Source organism: Euleptes europaea, chromosome 14 (assembly GCF_029931775.1).
Source record: "Euleptes europaea isolate rEulEur1 chromosome 14, rEulEur1.hap1, whole genome shotgun sequence".
NCBI classification, from domain to species: Eukaryota; Metazoa; Chordata; class Lepidosauria; order Squamata; family Sphaerodactylidae; genus Euleptes; species Euleptes europaea.
The window spans coordinates 39,852,726-39,871,558 of NC_079325.1; the positions used below are offsets into that span (position 1 = coordinate 39,852,726).

Below are 18,833 nucleotides of genomic sequence, written 5' to 3' on the forward strand. Positions count from 1 at the left end.
ATGGAGAAGCGAATGGGGGGGGGGGGAGCAGATTTGCCAAAGGTAAAACACCCCAACTTCCATTACAAATAAACAACCCCCATGTTGTTCAGAGCGCATTAATTGGATTAGCGCTTCATCAGTATGCTCCCTTGGTGGGGGAGGCATTCCAAACCTGGGGGCTATGCAGTGCCAATCAGGAAGGGCAGGGGGTGCCTTCTGCTCCCCAGCAGGGGGGAAGCCCATCTCAGTGGAGAGATTTAACTTTTATTGGCAAATAATAATGTTTCACTGAGAGAAGAGCACAAGAAGGAAAGTGTCGGCGTGTCAAGCGTGGAAGGGCTGCATTTGCAGTAATAGGCTTGCATGTCTTTGTGAGTGTGAGTATGTCTGTGTTTTAATTATAAGTATTTGCACGCTTTGCCACTAGGATCACTTAACCCCCAAGCAGCATGTCTGGAGTGCCGATGGAACCTGGGGGAAGAGAGAGGAGAGACATGCTCCCAATACAACGGCCTTATGGGCCATTGTTTTCTACCTTGCCTGGCAGGGGCTCTCCAAGGTCATGGGCAGAGAATGGTCTTCCCCAGCCCCCAAGATCCTTTAACTGGAGGCACCGGGGACTGCAGCTGGGATCTTTTGCATGCCCCATTCCATACCCCAGTTGTTAACTCCCCAGTGTAAGCTAAGTCATAGGCAAACTCTACTGGAGCTAGGGTTGCCAGGTCCCTCTTCACCACCGGCGGGAGGTTTTTGGGGCAAAGCCTGAGGAGGCCGGGGTTTGGGGAGGGGAGGGATTTTAATGTCATAGAGTCCAATTGCCAAAGTGGCCATTTTCTCCAGGGGAACTGATCTCTATCGACTGGAGATCAGTTGTACTAGCAGGAGATCTCCAGCTAGTACCTGGAGGTTGGCAACTCTAACCAGAGCCTCTTTTGGCATTTACACCAGGTAGGGTTGCCTTTGCCTCCAGATGAGGCCTGGAAATCTCCCAGAATTACAACTGATCACACCGCAGAGAACAGTTCCCTTGGAGAAAGTGGTTGCTTTGGAAGGTGAAGTCTATGGCATTATACCCTGCTGAAGTCCCTCCTCTCCCGAAACTCCACCCTCCCCAAGCTCCACCTCCAAAACAGATATTTCCCAGCCTGAAGCTGACAACCCTAACACCAGGGAAGAAAGGTTAAAAAACCCCTAGGCTTCATGCAGCTCAGTGTTGGCGTTCCTGGTTGCATTTCAACCTTGTCCTTCCTCCAAGGAGCTCAAGGAAGACTCTCCCCATGTAATCTTCAGAACAGGGGAGCCCTGGTAGGGTTGCCAACTTCCAGGTAGTAGCTGGAGATCTCCTGCTATTACAACTGATCTCCAGCCGATAGAGATCAATTCCCCTGGAGAAAATGGCCGCTTTGGCAATTGAACTCTATGGCATTGAAGTCCCTCCCCTCTCCAAACCCCGCCCTCCTCAGGCTCCACCCCAAAAACCTCCTGCCGGTTGCCAAGAGGGACCTGGCAACCCTACAACCAAGGCAGTATGGATGAGCCCTAACTGGAGAGAATGGGCAAAAATCAAGCATCCGGATTCCAAACTCAACCCAAGAGTCAGCATTCCATATACCAACCTGTGGTATATGCTCAGCTACCAGCTCAAAGCACAGGCTCTTGCAAGCACAACAGAGGATCTTTTCCCAGTGCTACAACTCAAGCCACTCCCCCCGCCCCTCTTCACTTCATACATATAAACTAATCTGTTAAACTAAGCAAATGGTTGAGAAACACTGAAATTTTAATGCCTGTTAAAAGGGAGAATTAGATGCTAAACTCAAATTTACATAGAAATATGACATTAAACTATATATATATTTTTAAAGCTCTCCAGAACTCCGGGGACCTCCTTTTACTCGAGAATATACAGACACAGTTCTAACATTTTCAAACAGAATTAGCGTTGAAATATTTCTTGTATATTCATGTTGAGCTAATGCATAAAGATGGGAAAACAGCCCCGGGCGTTTCTGTAGATGGTGCAGAAATCACATTCGCCAAATTGCGTGTCTCTCAAAATGGGAAATTTGGAAGTCTGCAAAAGGAGGGGAGGGGGAACAGAGAGAGAGGGGAGGGAGAGAAGGAAAATGCTGAGCAGCTGTTTTGATGTGGTGAAATCCCAAGTAGCATGAATTGGCTAAAACCAAGGCGCACCCCTTTCATGTTCAACTTGCATTTTGCTGGAAATCATAAGCCTCATGCACAGTTCATGTCACAGAGAAGTTAAAGATTTGGACTCCACCTGTGGGTCAGGCACCACCTGTGGAGGATACCAGTATGAAGTACCACCTCCCATGGTCTCTTTTTCATTTAGGTCTTTTATACATGGCTGTTTCACTCACCATTACCCCTCTGACAACTTTGGGTCTTTGTGTTGATTTTGCATGCCATTTCCGACCGTCAGTAGTCGCCTCTCTCCCTGCGCTTCCCTGCATTTTGTCCACGTTTTCAAATTCGAGATAAAACAGGTCTCAGAAAACATGGGCAAAACGAGGGGAAATGCAAGGGGAGAGCGAGGCGACCTCTGATGGTTGGAAACGGCATGCATAATCCAAATAAAGACCCAAAGTTGTCAGAGGGGTGACGTGAGTGAAACAGCCATGCATAAAAGACCTTAGATTTTTTTTTTTTGTAAGAGAAGGAAATGGAGATGCTGTAGCTTAGCAGGAGAGCACCTGCTTTCAGTGCCGAAAACCCCAGGTTCTGTCCCCAGCATTTCCAGTTAAAGCATATTTGGTAGCAGGTGTTGAAAAAGACCTTTGTCACTCTGAGACCTTGGGAAGCTAGTGCATTGGTTAATCATTGATTAATCATTCAAGGAAAGAGGTAACTGGCATTATTTTGTGAGATAGCAGTTTGTATTTAATGTGTGGGAACTGTCTATAAAACAGAAACCTTTCTGGTTTTAAAGAAGTCTCCTTTGAGCTGATGTTCTGTGATCATGGAAGCATGCTGCTTGGGGTAGTTAAAAGCAGAGATGGTCCGGGTCTGCTTTCCCACAGTATCGCTGTCCCACACATGTTGGTTTGGGAAGTTTCGGACAACCCTGGAAATTTCGCAGTCCCACCTAGCAAGGAAATCTGTCTCTAGCCCTTAGTAAACATTAGGTTAGATAGACCCACATCTGTGTCAGGAAATTGTATGGCAGCTTCATTTGTTCATGTGAGTATGGTGCAGGGATGGGAAATTTGGATGCAGAATAGTAAAACGTTAAAAAGCAGATTCCACTGATGTTGTAGGAGATTACTAAATGTGGGTCCCAAAAGGCTGAGGGCTAAGAGCCGGGGTTCCCAACTTTGGTGAACCTGTATTTTGAGAACCGGTAGTGGACCACACAGCAGAATGGTGGCCTTGAGGGATGTGTGTATGGTTGCCAACTCCCACTTGGAAAATTCCTGGTGATTTGGGGATGGCGCCTGGGGAGGGTAGAGTTTGAGGAGGGTAGGGAGCTCCGTAGGGATGTGCTGCCGTAGAGTCCATCCTGCGAAGCTGCAAATTTCCTCCTGGGTGACTGATTTTTGTATTCTGGAGATCAGTTGTAATTCAGGCCCCACCTTAGGATTGCTAGGTCCCTCTTTGCCACCAGCAGGAGGTTTTGGGGGTGGAGCCTGGAGAGGGCAGGGTTTGGGGAGGGGCTTCAATGCCATAGAGTCCAATTGCCAAAGCGGCCATTTTCTCCAGGTGAACTGATCTCTATTGGCTGGAGATCAGTTGTAATAGCAGGAGATCTCCAGCTAGTATCTGGAGGTTGGCAACCCTACCCCACCTGGAGCCTGGTAATCCGAGCTGGGTGCAGTCACAAAATGGCTTCCATGAGGGCTGGGCCTAATTACAAGATTTTGGGAGTGTGTTTTATGTAAACCCCAAATAAAAGTAGGCGAAGCAGCAATAGTGAAAGCATTTGTACAGCACTGTCAAGTGTTCAAAGCCCTTTACGCTCATCTTATTCAGGTCCGTACCACCCTCCTGTGTGGTAGGCCAGTATTATCCCCGTATTGCGGCGAGCAAGTGGACTGAAGTAGAGCTCAGGTGGTTTTCCTAACGTCACCTAGTGAATCCACGCCAGAGGTACAATTTGAACCTGGGCCTTCTTGATTCCTAGTTCAGCCATCTGCATCCCACTGCTGACTCTGGTCAAACAGGATTGATGGGTTTTGAAAACAATCCAAACACCTATCGACAAGAGCCAAAACTGGACTGAGTGTCCAAGACCGTGAATAGCAATCTTTCAATTTTCTGAAAAAGCTATTATCTCCAACCTAGATCTGTTCCAAGTCTACAGCTCCAAACCGTAACTCCTTCAAGAGCTCAGCAATGGGGGGGGGGTGTGTGTGTTTCTGGCTGGTTTACTTCCTCTGGCCTCAAGGTGGCAAGCTAAGAATGGAAACCAGAACCCTTCTCTGTTGCCCATTTTCAGAACAAAGGCATATTAGCCCCTCACCTCCGGTGCAGAAAACCCCCTGTTTAGAACTGGCATCAATGGGCAGAAACCTTCAAAGGCAAAACAAATTACAGTTTAGCGTGAGTTTTTTTTAATGAAGCAATGTCCTTGCCAGCATTATTCAAGACTACCGAGGTAACAAATGTAAAGCGCTATGTGTGTGTGTGTGTGTAAAGTGCCGTCAAGTCGCAGCCGACTTATGGCAACCCCTTTTGGGGTTTTCATGGCAAGAGACGAACAGAGGTGGTTTGCCAGTGCCTTCCTCTGCACAGCAACCCCGGTATTCCTTGGTGGTCTCCCATCCAAATGCTAACCAGGGCTGGTAAAGCGCTATACAAGTAGTATTACTTGACTGGTTTGTGTGAGATTGATACCCATCCTGTGTCCAAGGAGGAGACCTTCAAATCCTTCATAGCATTTCCCCCACCATGTTAGAATCTCCTGCTGAGAGTAGCAGAGAAGAATTTGTCTGGCTGACAAGGAAAGAAGAGGGGGCACTTGGAGCTTTTTGAGAGTGAGCCCCCCCTTTTCTGTCAGGGACACAAGCTGTTCTTCCTTTGCTGCAGAGGAACTTTACAATATGGCTGATGAGATGTCAGGAATAATTAAACAAAACCCGGAAAGACAAAGCAAAACGGCTTGAGAGAAGCACCTTCAAAAACTCTGAGGCAAAGGAAGGATTGATGAGTGTTGTACGAAACAAAGAACCTTTTCAACCTCCACCATTTTGTTTTCAGTCCTCTCTTTGCTAAAAACTGGAGGTATCTGAGGGGACAGAAAAACAGGAGGAGGGAAACCCAGGTTTAGTTCCCACTGATCCATTTTGGGTGGTACACAGCTAGGGTTGCCAACCTCCAGGTGGTGGCTGGAGATCTCCTGCTATTACAACTGATCTCCAGGCGATAGAAATCAGTTCTCCTGGAGAAAATGGCCACTTTGGCAATTAGACCCTATGGCATTGAAGTCCCTCCCCTCCCCAAACCACACCCACCTCAGACTCCTCCCCAAAATCTCTAGGTATTTCCCAACCCAGAGCTGGCAACCCTATAGCAAGGCATGGTGCTAACCGCCAGGCCAGGGGGTGGCCATAGAGAAATCCAGTCTTGGGAGCTCAGGGTCTCCAGCCAGGGTTGCCCCCTCCTCCAAGGATTAAAATAAAGCAAGTTTCTAGTCCTTGAGCCCATTCCTGAGGGGTGTGTGTGAAACTCCTTAGGAGCTGGTGTGACCCCACGCCAACATAGGTGCCACCTTATCATGGACTAAGGTGACACCTACGCTGGCAAGGGGGCAAACATGCCAGCATCTGGGAGCCACGGAGCTACGCCGGCCCATGCCACCAGCACAGCCATGCCGACAGGGATTTCCTGGAAGGGAAAGCCTGCGCCAGTACGAGGGGCAACACCTGGGGCATTTGAAGGGGCAGAGCCTGGAGAAAGGCTTGCCTGACCCCTCTCGCCCCAGTAACACCCCCTCGAGCAGTGGCATTGCTACACCACCTTTTTTGATGGCATAGCCCCGTTGCTTTCTGTGGGGGCATTTCCCCCATTTTCATTTTAAGAGTACTTTTATTTTCCTTGCGGTGGCTAGGAAGTCTCTGTGGAGGCTGCATGGCTGAGCTGCTGCCTAACTGCCCCCCCTTCAGGAATGGGCTACTTGTGACTGCCAAGATCGGCTCAAACATATGTGGTCAATGCCTGGTGGAATCACTACAACCAGAAGAGGGCTCAGTAAAGATTTCCAGTAGGAGGGGAGCAGGGCAGAGATGGGCCCCCAACAGCCCATCATCCTTCACTGGGATTACCAGACCCAGGATAAATTATGTGAATTGAGGGAAAATATAGAAATCTACTTAATTTATACAGGTCATTAGATCCATAATTTCTCAGTGTAGAGTTAAGTTCCTTTTTCTTTAGAACCAACTGGGTACAGCCTCTTCCCTGGCTTTCTCTTGAAATCTTTCTTGATCCATGCGTGCTTTCTTATAAGTAAGTCCTACTGAGTTTCATGGGATTTACTCTCCAGTAAGTGGGATTGTCATTGGCAACCAAGATCAAGTTAATTCATGCCATCCTATTCCCTATTACTACGTATGGGTGTGAAAGCTGGACAGTGAAGAAAGCTGATAGGAAGAAAGTGGATTCCTTTGAAATGTGGTGTTGGAGGAGAGTGTTACGGATACCGTGGACTGCCAAAAAAACAAATCAGTGGGTTATAGATCAAATCAGGCCTGAACTGACCCTAGAAGCTAAAATGACTAAACTGAGGCTAACGTGCTTTGCTCACATTATGAGAAGACAAGAGTCACTAGAAAAGACAATCATGCTAGGAAAGGTTGAAGGCAGCAGGAAAAGAGGAAGACCCAACAAGAGATGGATTGACTCTATAAAGGAAGCCACGGCCCTCAGTTTGCCAGATCTGAGCAAGGCTGTTAAGGATAGGATGTTTTGGAGGACATTGATTCATAGCGTCACCATGAGTCAGAAACGACTTGACGGCACTTAAACACACACACAGAAATGGGATTGGAGACTGAGCTTTGGGTGGCCGAGTCCCCTTTGGATTGGCGGAAGGAAGACCGTGTGGAGGGCTGGGGTCAGGCTGGCCAAGAGGCCCCTGCCTGGCTCTTTCTGGGCTGACATCCTGACCCAACTCTGCTGTCATGACCAAATGGAAACACACGCCCCGCGCCTCGCAGGCTTTTAAGCTCAGCAACAAGTGAATCCATCAAGCCCCCCCGCCCCCTCCTGGTCCCTCACTTAATCATAATAATGAAAGGTGCGAGTTGCTATTAATTTGAACATGCTAGCATTAGCTCTGCACTCAGCTCCCAGGAAGGCAAGGCCATTTTCCAAATGAATGTGCTGGGGCAATAAATTGAAAAGTACGGCTCTGACCGACAGCCGCTCCTCTTGCCTCTGCAGAACATTTCTGCCCAGAGAAGCACTTTACACCCGATCTCTTTAGCGAGGGAGCCTCCCTTGTCACAGCAAAGTGGCAGTGAAAGCGCAGCCTTAAGGGTGGGAAGAGGACGCTTGAAAATATATTTGATTCATTATAAATAATCTCAGGGAACGGGAAGCCTGGAGAAAGGCTCGCCAGCATTGCAACAGAAGCCGAGGAGAATGGCTTGTAAGATGACTAACGGGAAGGAGGAGGCTGGTGCTGGAAAGGGCCACAGAGTTCGAGTGCAGAAGTCCCTGCGGTGGCACCCAAACCGGAAGGCAGCCCTGGCCTCAGAACTGGGCTGTTAATACATTGTTCCTTACTCTCCTGCAGTCTCAGAAATGGGTGTCTCCCTAGAAGTGCCCTTCGCTCAATGCAGAAGGATGGATTTGGGAAACAGAAGCACACATTATGAAAAATGCTTAGCAGTAATAGGTCCTGTCTGTGAAGTCCAACCCCCGCCCCCCCCCCATGCCAGGGAGGAGGAGACCACTATTCTTTTAACTGAATGGGTAGAGCAATGTTTTGCACGCAGAAAGATCCAAGTTTGTTTCTGGCATATCTGGCTAAAGATCTCAGGAATGGAGAAGACCTTTCTCTGCCTCGTAGAGCCTGGAGAGCTACTGCCAGGCAGGACAGAGAATCCTTAGCCAGATGGATCAATAGCCTGACTCAGTGCTGTACTCCCTATATTAGTTTCTTTCAAAGGTGCCTTTGTACATATTGCTTGAGCTTGCATGTGGAAGATCCCAGGTTCAAACCCCAGCATTGCCAGGTAAAGACAGCAGGTGTCTGGAAGAGACCTTTCTGTGCCCAAGAACCCTAGAGAATCGCTGTCTACCAGCATAGACAATACTCACCAAAGGAACCCTATTGGTTTGACTCTGCACATGATAGCTTCATATGTTTTTATATTCTGTCAATATCAACAAGAACCCACACCCAACTAGACTTTGGTTGCTCAACTTTCCTCCTGCCATAAGAAATTAAAAACACACGCCCAAAGAAAACAAAGAATTAAGTTTCTCATTTGGGGCAGTAACTCTTTCTGTGTCTCTCAACTCCAGAAGCTGCACAAATTGATATGTTGCAGATTGAGGAGACTTCCATGCTCCACGCCAGCCCCTGGCTGTTAATTTTCACACTCTAAGCAAATTCGCTGCTTTACAGGCCCTGTCAATTCTGCCTAATGACAAGAGGCGCTGAAATGCTCCATCCTGGCAGTCCCAATTCAAGAAACTCCAAACTCCTAACGCACTCATGGATTGCACTCATCAGTTATGGGCAAAGATGCCAGCCCTAAGGAATCATGGCAGATGATGAGAGAGAGAGAGTTGCACAATACATACTGCAGGCCTAGAGCCACCTTGATGCATTACAGAATGGAGGAAGGAGGGGGCAGTTCTGATAGTAGAAGCTGCCGCCTCTGATGGGTCCCTTTGCCCCCCCACTCGCTATGGAGAGAAAGAAGGTGACTGTCAGCTGTGAAGAGAAACTCTGATGTTTTAGCAAAGTTGATCTCAGGGTCAGCCCAAAGCGTTTGCCCCCAAATGGAGTTTCTTCCTGCTGGTGTTGTAAACAGTATCTGTGCCAAATGTTCAACACTTCTAAGAAACATTAATTGTTGGTTCTGCGGAAAGACTTCCCTTCCTTCTGTTGCTTGTGGGGAGGACCATAACAACAGGTATCTACTCCTTCAGTACCACGGACAGAGCACGAAGAGCCACCACCTGGCTCCCTGGAGGAGAGGATATGAAGAGTACACATGCATCTCACCATGCTTAAAAAAAAGGGGGGGATTTCCAGAAGAGGTTCAGATACTGCTTTGGATTTGCAACACAGATCAACTTAATGGAGCAGCCACTTCTGGAGGCAGTAGACTTCTGAGAAGCAGATGCTAGAGAAATGCAATGGGATGTCTGTCAACTTTATGTCCTAAATGACAGCTTCCCAAGACATCTGGATGGCCACTCTTGGAAACCGAATGTTGGTTAGGTGGCCCATCTAGTCTCATCCAACAATACTATCCTTACATTATGAAAGACTTACTGAAAACCATTGGCCTTTAGTTAAATGGAACATCAGTTTTCAAAGGCAGTATATCTCTGAATTCCAGATGGTGGGGGGAAATGACAGGGGGTGGTCATGCTTTGGTTGTGAACTGTAGAAATATTTGGATTTCTTGGAGACAGAATGATGGACACTCAATGACCCTTTGGTCTAATCCAGTGAGGCAACGTACTTGGATTGTTTACCCATGACCAAGCCACAATCTGGCAACAGGGGGCCCTAGCCACTTTTGAAGCGTGTTCTCACAGCACCAAGTGGCAGCCGGGCCACCGTTGCTTGGCCGTAACTGCTTTCCCATTTATAAATCACAGCATACCTCTGTCTATGTTTTAGCATTTAAGGTGCCTTAGTACATGATCCTGAAAAGGAGAAATTAATGACAATGTTGCCGTTGCTCATTAATAATTGCTTCATTACTGTATACGATAGCAGCCTCTTGACAATAACGGAGTTTGCCCGGGTATTTCTAATTATCTGCCATTTCAGCTTCCTAATGGAGCCCCCAGAATCCTTTTCTGTGCAAAAGATTGTGGGCACGGCACGGTTGAGATGGTACAGAAAAGTCTCCCTCCTTTCTGCAACAAAAGTGTTGATTAATCATTCAAGGAAAGAGGTAACTGTGGCATTAAAGAGGAGGAAAGTCCTGAATTGCTGGATGCCTAAATGTGGGACTCCAGAGGCATCTACACAACCGTGCAGACAGGCTGTAGCTAAGCACATCTACACCTAACAAAAGGTGGTACAAAGGAGACAGATTTTCCTCCCTTCTAAGACAAATATTTCAGGATGCTAAAAAATAGTTTCCTAAAGGGAAAAATAGCGCTCCACTACATTCCACACTTTGGCAGCATAAATAACAGGACTTGGGGGAGTTGATTCGTAAAATACCAAAAACAGAACAGAAAAAAGATTGCTAACGTTTCAGAAACTCTTACCCACCCTCAGCTTGATATATTTTATCTATTGCAATTTGATCTGGCCATTCCTCCAAGGAACTTTGGCAATATCTGGCCCTTCTCTTTCTTTTATCCTCACAACAACCCTGCAGGCTAGGTTAGGCAGGGAGAGGGAGAGAGAGAGAGGGAGGGGGGGAGAGTGAGAACACCAGTGGTTCCCAAACTTTTCAGGCCACCACCCCCTTGGTTCCACAGACTCAACCCCAGCGCCCCCTACCCTATAAAAAGCATTATTCAAAACGGGTTTGCATGACTCACTAAAGAAGATAATAACAATAAAATTTCAAAAACGGTAACAATTAATTGCACATCTATCCAACATCAAGTTAAAACTTTTTAGTTGAAATTTAGTCAACAAAACTGATTAACTTGATCCAGTGGTACCAGCTCTTCAAAGTCTGGAAAGAAATTCTGATAGTTTGCCAGCACGGTGCCATAGCTCGATCTATTGTAAATTAGTGAACAACACAGTGGAAGGGGCCCACCTCTAGCGCCCCCCTGCTGCCCTCTTGCCTCTTAGTGCCCCCCTAGGTAATCCCACTGCCCCCCAGGGGGTGTTACTGCCCACTTTGGGAACCACTGCTGTACTACACCATGCTAGCTTTCAACCCATGGTTAGGGTGTCAGATTTCATGGTGATGAAGCCTGAAACCCTCCTGGCAACTGCTTTTTTTGTTTGTTATCTCCCTCTCATAACGGATGCTCAGGTTTTCAAGATGCTCCATAAGAATATAAAATTAGCTTTGCTGGATCAGACCAAAAGTCCATTCAGCGATCACGGCTGATAGATCTATCCTCCATCAATTTGTCCAACTCTCTTATAAAAGCCATCAAAAGGTAGGGGCCATTAATAATCCCTTGGCCGTTAATTCCATAAGCTGTGTTGTGCGAAGAACCACTTCCTTTCATCTGGCCTAAATCTACGGCCAATCAATTTCATTTGACGCCTGTTAAGTTCCAGTATTATGAAAGAGGGGGGGAATTCTCTCTCCCCGCTGGACTGTTTCTGTGCCACAGAATAAATGGACACAAATTAGATACAAAAATGGAAATGCTCCGTAACCAGTGGGGAACATTTCAAGCTCCCTGGAGACTTCATTAACAAAGTATGCGATACTTCAGCAGAAGAGATTCAAAGGTGGATTCATATGCAGATTTGACACTACCAAGCCTGGGCTCAATAGTAACTGGGAGTTGCTGGCTCACTACTGAAAGCAATTCCTTCAGTTCATCTTGCCAAGTCATCAGCTGCTGGGAGCGGGCAATGCTTATTCTGACCTACTCATTTATTTATTTTTACTCAAACCTTTCATCCTTGTAATGCAATGCAATACACCTGTGTTTTGCAAAGCTAGGCATTTTGGCTTCTTCTGTAATAACTCCCTCCTTTGTATGCACCCATGTGCATCTATCTATATATCTGCCAACCGAGAAGAACTCTTGTTGCATTTGATGAAGCGAGCCCATCTTCGGCTCGTGAAAGTTTCTGACATAATAAACACCTTTAAGATGCCATAAGGCTCTGTTGTATTCACTATCTGAGTCATACTGTTCAGAATTCTGTAAACCTCCGCTGTGCCTCCTCCTCTCCCTGTTATCTTTATTTTGAAGCTTTAAAAGCCCCAAATGCTTTAACTTTGCGCCATAGCTTTAGGGTTCTGGCTGTTTCTGATGGATCATCTTAATACATACAGTGCAGCTGAGGAGAAGAGGACCTTGTTAGCATCCCACCTGCCTTGTAGCACGCATCGCCATGGAAAAAACACTCCAGAAATCCATCAGTTGGTCCCAAACGATCATCTCACCGGATTTCTGCTAACTTCACCCCACTGTGACTTGTCCAGAGAGAAAAACAGAGCCAGAAGAAACTGCTTAAAATACTTTGCAATCAGTTTGGCCCAATATGTCTTGCAGGCAGAAAGAGCCTGTAATTAAAAGGGCTTTTTTTGCGTGCGAAGGGGGGGATAGAGAAAGCAAACACTGGCTGCAATTTAATCGGTCGCACCATCTCTTTTGGGGCATCCAAGTCAGCTACTGTGACGCCAGCACCTGGGCTTACTCGGAGGCCCGTCGGAGTCAGCCGGGGGAATTGAGGAGAGTGTGTGACTTTTTGCTACATGAAATTCCGGGATACCATTAGTCTTCGGAGAGAAAAAGAGGAAAAAGCTGGAATTTTACAACCTCGGCAGGTAATTAGCGGAATTTGGAGCACACACATTTCTGCCTGCGCCGCTGCAACTCGTCACAGGGGAGCCGCTAATTAAGCCGAGGTTTGGCGAGCTTTGCGATCGCTGCCACAGCAGAACGGCACGTAGCTTCTGCGAGAGATGGGGGAGGCACCGCCACAGGGCCCTGAAGGCACCGTCCCGGGGACACCCTGAGGTGTGCTCTCGCTTCTGCCAGTAGAAGTCCCCCAGCCATGGGGACCACCCCCTCCCAGATGCTTGGCACAAAGAGCTTCTTGTTGCAGTCAATTGCCCGTTAGTACCCATTGGTGCTCACCAATGCTCAGGTGGATGTGGGGCTACGGCGTCTCCCCCTGTTCTCCAACTCCACTGTCAGCAAGTCTCTGCCATGCTGTGCATTTTTTGTGGAGATTTTCTGCTCGGGATGATTGGTCTTTTGGTGAGGGAGCATAAGGTGGGCTGAATGTTGCAGATGAGAGCAAGATTTAGACCCACAGGTGAGAATTGTGAAGTTCACTTGGGGAAGCTAAATTGATTGATGCCGTGTTTGTTTTGTGTGTGGTATCTTTTTTTCCAAAGAGGGGTTGGCATTTTTTTTTTGCTGTTCTGACTTTTCTTTTTCTAATTCACAGACTTTGAATTGCTTTTTACCATCACCTTTGTTGCTTGATTATTTCTTCTTATTGTTATGTATTATATTTTTTTAAAATGGCTTTTATTGTAAACTATCTTGGAAATAAAACGGTTTTGACGCTCATTCTGGAATAAATGTTGTTCATCTATAAGGTGCCCGGGACCTCTGTTGTTTGTTATGGTATTTTGCTGCAACAGTCTAACACAGCTACCCCCTCTGGAATTTTTATCTTGGAATATATCCTTATTACTTTTCTTTATTACTTCATTTGTACCCCGACTTTCTCCCCGATGGGGAACCAAAGTGGTTTCTGCCCTTCTCTCCTCCTTTTTATCCTCACACCAACCCAATGAGGTAGGCTAGGCTGAGAGTGTGTGACTGGCCCAGGGTCACCTTACAAGTTTCCATGGCAGAGCAGGGATTCGAACCTGGGTCTCCCAGATCCTAGTCTGGCATTCTAACCACTATACCACATTGGCTCTCAATATATCTGTAGAAAGGCAATAAAGAAATTTCCCAAACAAATTTCCCAAGCAGAAGGGAAGGGCTGATTTATGAAATGAGACAAGACTTCCTCGGGAGGTGGTGAGCTCTCCTTCCCTGGAGGTTTTTAAGCAGAGGCTAGATGGCCATCTGTCAGCAATGCTGATTCTATGACCTTAGGCACATAATGAGAGGCAGGGCATCTTGGCCATCTTCTGGGCATGGAGTAGGGATCACTGGGGGTGTGCGTGTGGGGAGATAGTTGTGAATCTCCTGCATTGTGCAGGGGGTTGGACTCGATGACCCTGGAGGTCCCAACTCCATGATTCTATGACAAGAGTTCTCTGCTGTGTTCATCCTGTATCTACAAAGCACTGCACCCAGATGTATCAGACAATTCCTAGGCTAGCACCTTAAAGACCAACAAGATTTCCAGGTTCTCTTTGTCAGATACAAGTAGGAATGGAGATCACTGAGCCCTTTGCTTCCAGTGCACCAATGAAGTATATTGTAGGTAGATTTAGGGCAGACAGTCAGTTCACGAGGCAAGTGATCGTCAATCATAAAGCTGGCACGTAACGAAAATATTAATAACAAATAAACATGTTCAGGCTAATGCACTTCAGGAAGTGAGATGCTGCCACTCATCCTGCTAATCTGGGAACCCTAAAGTTGGAGATACCTGCCTTTTGGCACAAGCGGTAAGGGCAGAAATCTTTTGGTGCTGACTCCTAAATAGCACCGAGTCTCCCAGTATCAATCCATGCACCAACTTCTCCTTTTGGTCCTCATTCCTACACATGAAGCCAGCTGGGTGACCTGGGGCTAGTCACAGCTCTCTTAGAGCTCTCTCAGCCCCACCTACTTCACAGGGTGTCTGTTGTGGGGAGGGGAAGGGAAGGAGATTGTAAGCCAGTTTGATTCTTCCTTAAGCGGTAGAGAAAGTCGGCGTATAAAAACCAACTCTTCTGCTCCTAGGTCACTTTTGAGGCTTTTCCCCATTGCTGTCCTTGCATTATAGCATAGAGTACCTGAAGTAACTCAGAAAGCACCAACCATGGTGGCCTTCTATGAGGCCTGTAGGCCAGCTCTTTTCAGCTGGCTCTCTCAAGGGGCAGGTCTTAAGCCGCATGTGAAGTGAATTAATTATTTCTGTCAGAGAACTTTGAAGACTGTGATTTTATACTGTTTTAACTGCATAGTTTGGACTGCGGACATGCTTGCAAACCACCTCTGGCTCAACAGGAAAGGATATACACATTTGAAAGGGGGGCGGGAAAGGGGACCATTCTTCATTCTTTGCCTAACTCCTTGGAGAAACTAAGCCACCTCCCGCTCCTGGATGCGATTCTTGACATTGGTTGACTCTCCAGCGCTTTTCTGGAGGAGCCGTTCAATCCACTCCTGCTGACGCTCTGGGGGCCTCTTCCTGGCGTACCTGAGGACAGCCCCTCCTCATTTGCAGTTAAAAAAATGTATTGTGACTTGTCAGAAAAACTGAACAAATGATGGCATTATTTTTTCATTTTGGACTTCAGCGTCTGTTTGTCTAATCAAGAAAGAGAGCTAGGAAAAGTCAACCACGGCTGACGCGCACATTTTATTTAACTTTTCCTCTGTCAAAAGGAGTTTAAATGTGTAATGAACAGGCCGTGCCGATTTGAAATATAATCCCATTACTCTGATGAGATTACCAAGGCTGGGAGAGTTCACAAATCATGCTTAGGGCTTCTTTTTTTATGGCTAACATCACCCTGTTGAGATTTTTACATTTAAAGCAGAGGTGTGCAGCAAGAATAAAACATGACAGGCTCCTTTTAACTGTTTGATCGCTTGGCCCGCGGGCAGCTGGCTCACAGAGAAGGGACCAGCTTGGGAAAGACTGTGCCCAGGAGTGGTAAAACCAATTTATCTCAGAGACGGACCTTCTGAGGCTGGAATGGCCTATGCAGAAAAATGAGGTGGTACAGTCCTGAATTGGTCTATACCACTTCAGAATGGAAGCAGGTTCTGCTCGCAGGAAGAAGAGTTAGTTTTTATATGCCGACTTTCTCTTTTGATTCTTAAGGAAGAATCAAACTTGTTTACAATCACCTTCCCTTCCCTTCTCAACAGGCAGCCTGTGAGGTAGGTGGGGCTGAGAGAGTGCGACTAGCCCAAGGTCACCCAGCCAGCTTCATGTAGAGGAGTGAAGAAACAAATCCAGTTCACCAGATTAGCCTCTGCCGCTCATGGGAGGAGTGGGGAATCAAACCCAGTTCTCCAGGTCAGAGTCCACTGCTCCAAACCACCACTCTTAACCACTGCACCATGTATGGCAAGTATAACCCTCTCTCACACTTGCCATCTGTGCAGTTCATTCTACCACCTCTGGATTTTACCCACTTCACTCTGCTGTATGCATAGATCAGGCCCACAAGCAGAAGAATGTGGTGGTAAAAAAAGTGGACTATGTCACTTTAGAATGCAGGCACATGGACTGCATTTGTTATGTTCCTTTCCAAGGGGATGGCATAAATGGGAGCTGGTTGGGCTACAGGGTATTTCTTGTTGTGCTAGCTTTCTACTTGCAGGGAGAAGATTTTTCCTGGGGGAACATTCAAAAAACGTACTTTATGTCTGCGATTTGAAATGGTTCATTGTACCGCCTCTGGATTTTATCACTTCATTCTGATGCATACGCAGACCCAGCATTAAGAATGATGGAAACCAAGTGGTTTGGAGCAAATTTATTATTTTTACTGTTAAATATTGAGGTAAACTCAACTTATTGTTGAAAAAAAGCAAATGTCTAGTCCCCTTGGCTGAGGAAAGAAGCTTGAAAATGCCAGGTAAAATCTGGGAAGCAAGAGAATTCTGAAAACAACTTTCCCACATCCAGGGATTGGACGACTGAGATATGATTTGGCTTGTGAGATTCACAGTACATTGTCCACACCTATTGGTAGCCATGACTAGAAACTTGTACAAATGAAAGCAGAAATTCTTAGGGTGCTGATGGCTTTTAAAGTATAGCCAGGCTTAGTCAGTGGCTTTTGGCCTTGTGACAGATTATGGGGCTGTAAACTGTGGCTTTCAAACTGCATTCCAGAGAATCCTGGAATTGTTTACAGGGGCACCTCAGATAAGATCAATAATGGCTGATGGTCAAGTGGCCCATAATTACCCACGTTTCTCCATACCATAGTGCTGTGTGTGCTCTCAGTGCATTTGGGTTTATGGTGAGGTCCAAAAGGCCTTACCCTGTTAACTAAATCCATGATGAAGGATATGCCCCAGAACCCTTGGCAATATTAAGGGTTTTTGCAGTAGATGTGCAGATACCTCAGCAAAGAAGAGGACCCCTTGAGGTAGACATCTTGCAATGAGAGGGAGGGCATCTTGATCATCTTCTGGGCATGGAGTAGGGGTCACTGGGGGTGGAGGGGGAGATAGTTGTGAATTTCCTGCATTGTGCAGGGGGTTGGACTAGATGACAATGGTGGTCCCTTCCAACTTCATGATTCTACACCCTTCCAGCAGTTCTCTCTCCCAAGAGCCTTGGGTCCTTTTCTTTTGCACACCATAAACACCTGCCTGCTCTGAGATGTGGCGGAGGCCATGAAGGAGACCACGTGGTGCTGGAGCAGATGATTTAAGCAGCATTAATTTCAGCCAGAGCTCCCTCCTGAAATGTAGCAACAACTCCAAGCGGCAGATTCCTCCGGAAATTCATGGTTCCATTACAGACGTGTCTCCGTGAATAACTGCCCCCATTAATCTTTGCTGGGCTGCACCCAACTACTGCTTTAATGAGGTTCCTTCCTCTGGCTTCTCCCAGAGATCGGGCACAAGAGCTTGGGCTGCCCGCAGCCCAAAGACAAAAAAAGGCTCAGCTTTGCCCTGGCCTTATCAGGAGACTCCTGGTGGGAAACGAATCCTGTGCACGAGAGCGGAGGAGACCAGCAGTGGGCAGCTAGAGGCTGTAGGCCAAATTTGCCAGAGCTCTGGCTGAAATTCTTGTGGCTGAAATCATCAGCTCCAGTTCCAGGAGACCTGGGAGGTGGGTCTTGTTATTTAGCACTCACCTCACCTAGCCATGTATGATAAGCGAGAATGGCCTGTGAGAGACCAGGAGGGTCCCTGCTACTGCAGAGCTATAGACGCCTGTGCAGTCTCAAGCGTAGTAGTGGTGTAGTGGTTAAGAGTGGTGGACTCTAATCTGGAGAACTGGGTTTGATTCCCCACTCCTCCACATGAGCGACGGACTCTAATCTGGTGAACCGGGTTGGTTTCCCCACTCCTCCATATGAAGCCAGCTGGGTGACCTTGGGCTAGTCACAGTTCTCTCAGAACTCTCTCAGCCCCGCTTACTTCACAAGGTGTCTGTTGTGGGGAGAGGAAGGGAAGGTGATTTTAAGTTGGTTTGAGACTCCTTAAAGGTAGAGAAAATTGGAGTATAAAAACCAACTCTTCTTCTGTGTTTACATAGCATTGTACTATGACAGCAACATGCCTGTGCACGCTTTCTCTCTCCGTCTTCTGGCCTAATGGGGCATCAGGCTATTTGTACTTATATGGCATTCAGATATCGACAAGTGCCGCCATGATTTGGGAGAGTCTTGGCATGCTTCCTCGCTCCTGACCGCCCCATCTAAAGAACCAAACGCCCAAAAGACCTTGAGAAAGAGTATGTTTGTTTATTAGTAGTAAAAATGGATACATTTGTCCTACAAGTTTGTTTTGTTTTTAAGAAATGATCATGTCACAAGCGATACGTTATGGGGTGTTTTGTGTGTAGGAGCGTTACGGATGGAGGCTGTGTGTGTGTTTTTTTGCGGATCGCTTTGCCAACCCGATTGTATATTAGAAAGTTCTACAGAAAAAAGAAGAAGACAACACACCAAGCCTACAGGGGCCTCTTCGTCGTCCCAGCCAGTGGCTTTGAAAACCTGGCTGTCTGTTCTCGGGTTGATATGGCTCTTAGTTTCCATCGATGAGTGACGCCTGTCGCCTAAAAGCAGGCTTGGCCTGCCAACCTGTAAAAGCACAATTCCTGCCCTGGCTGGCCGCTGCCAGAGCTCACGAGTCTGGGCTTCCGCTCTCCCAGGCTGTCCAGG

At 47.0% G+C, this 18,833-nt stretch overlaps 1 protein-coding gene across 1 annotated transcript in view; it reads right to left on the bottom strand.

Annotated features, from left to right (window-relative positions):
* Positions 1–18,833, bottom strand: part of MAPKAP1 (MAPK associated protein 1) — a 408,697-nt gene that overhangs the window by 202,979 nt on the left and 186,885 nt on the right. The gene's annotated exons all lie outside the window — the stretch shown is intronic.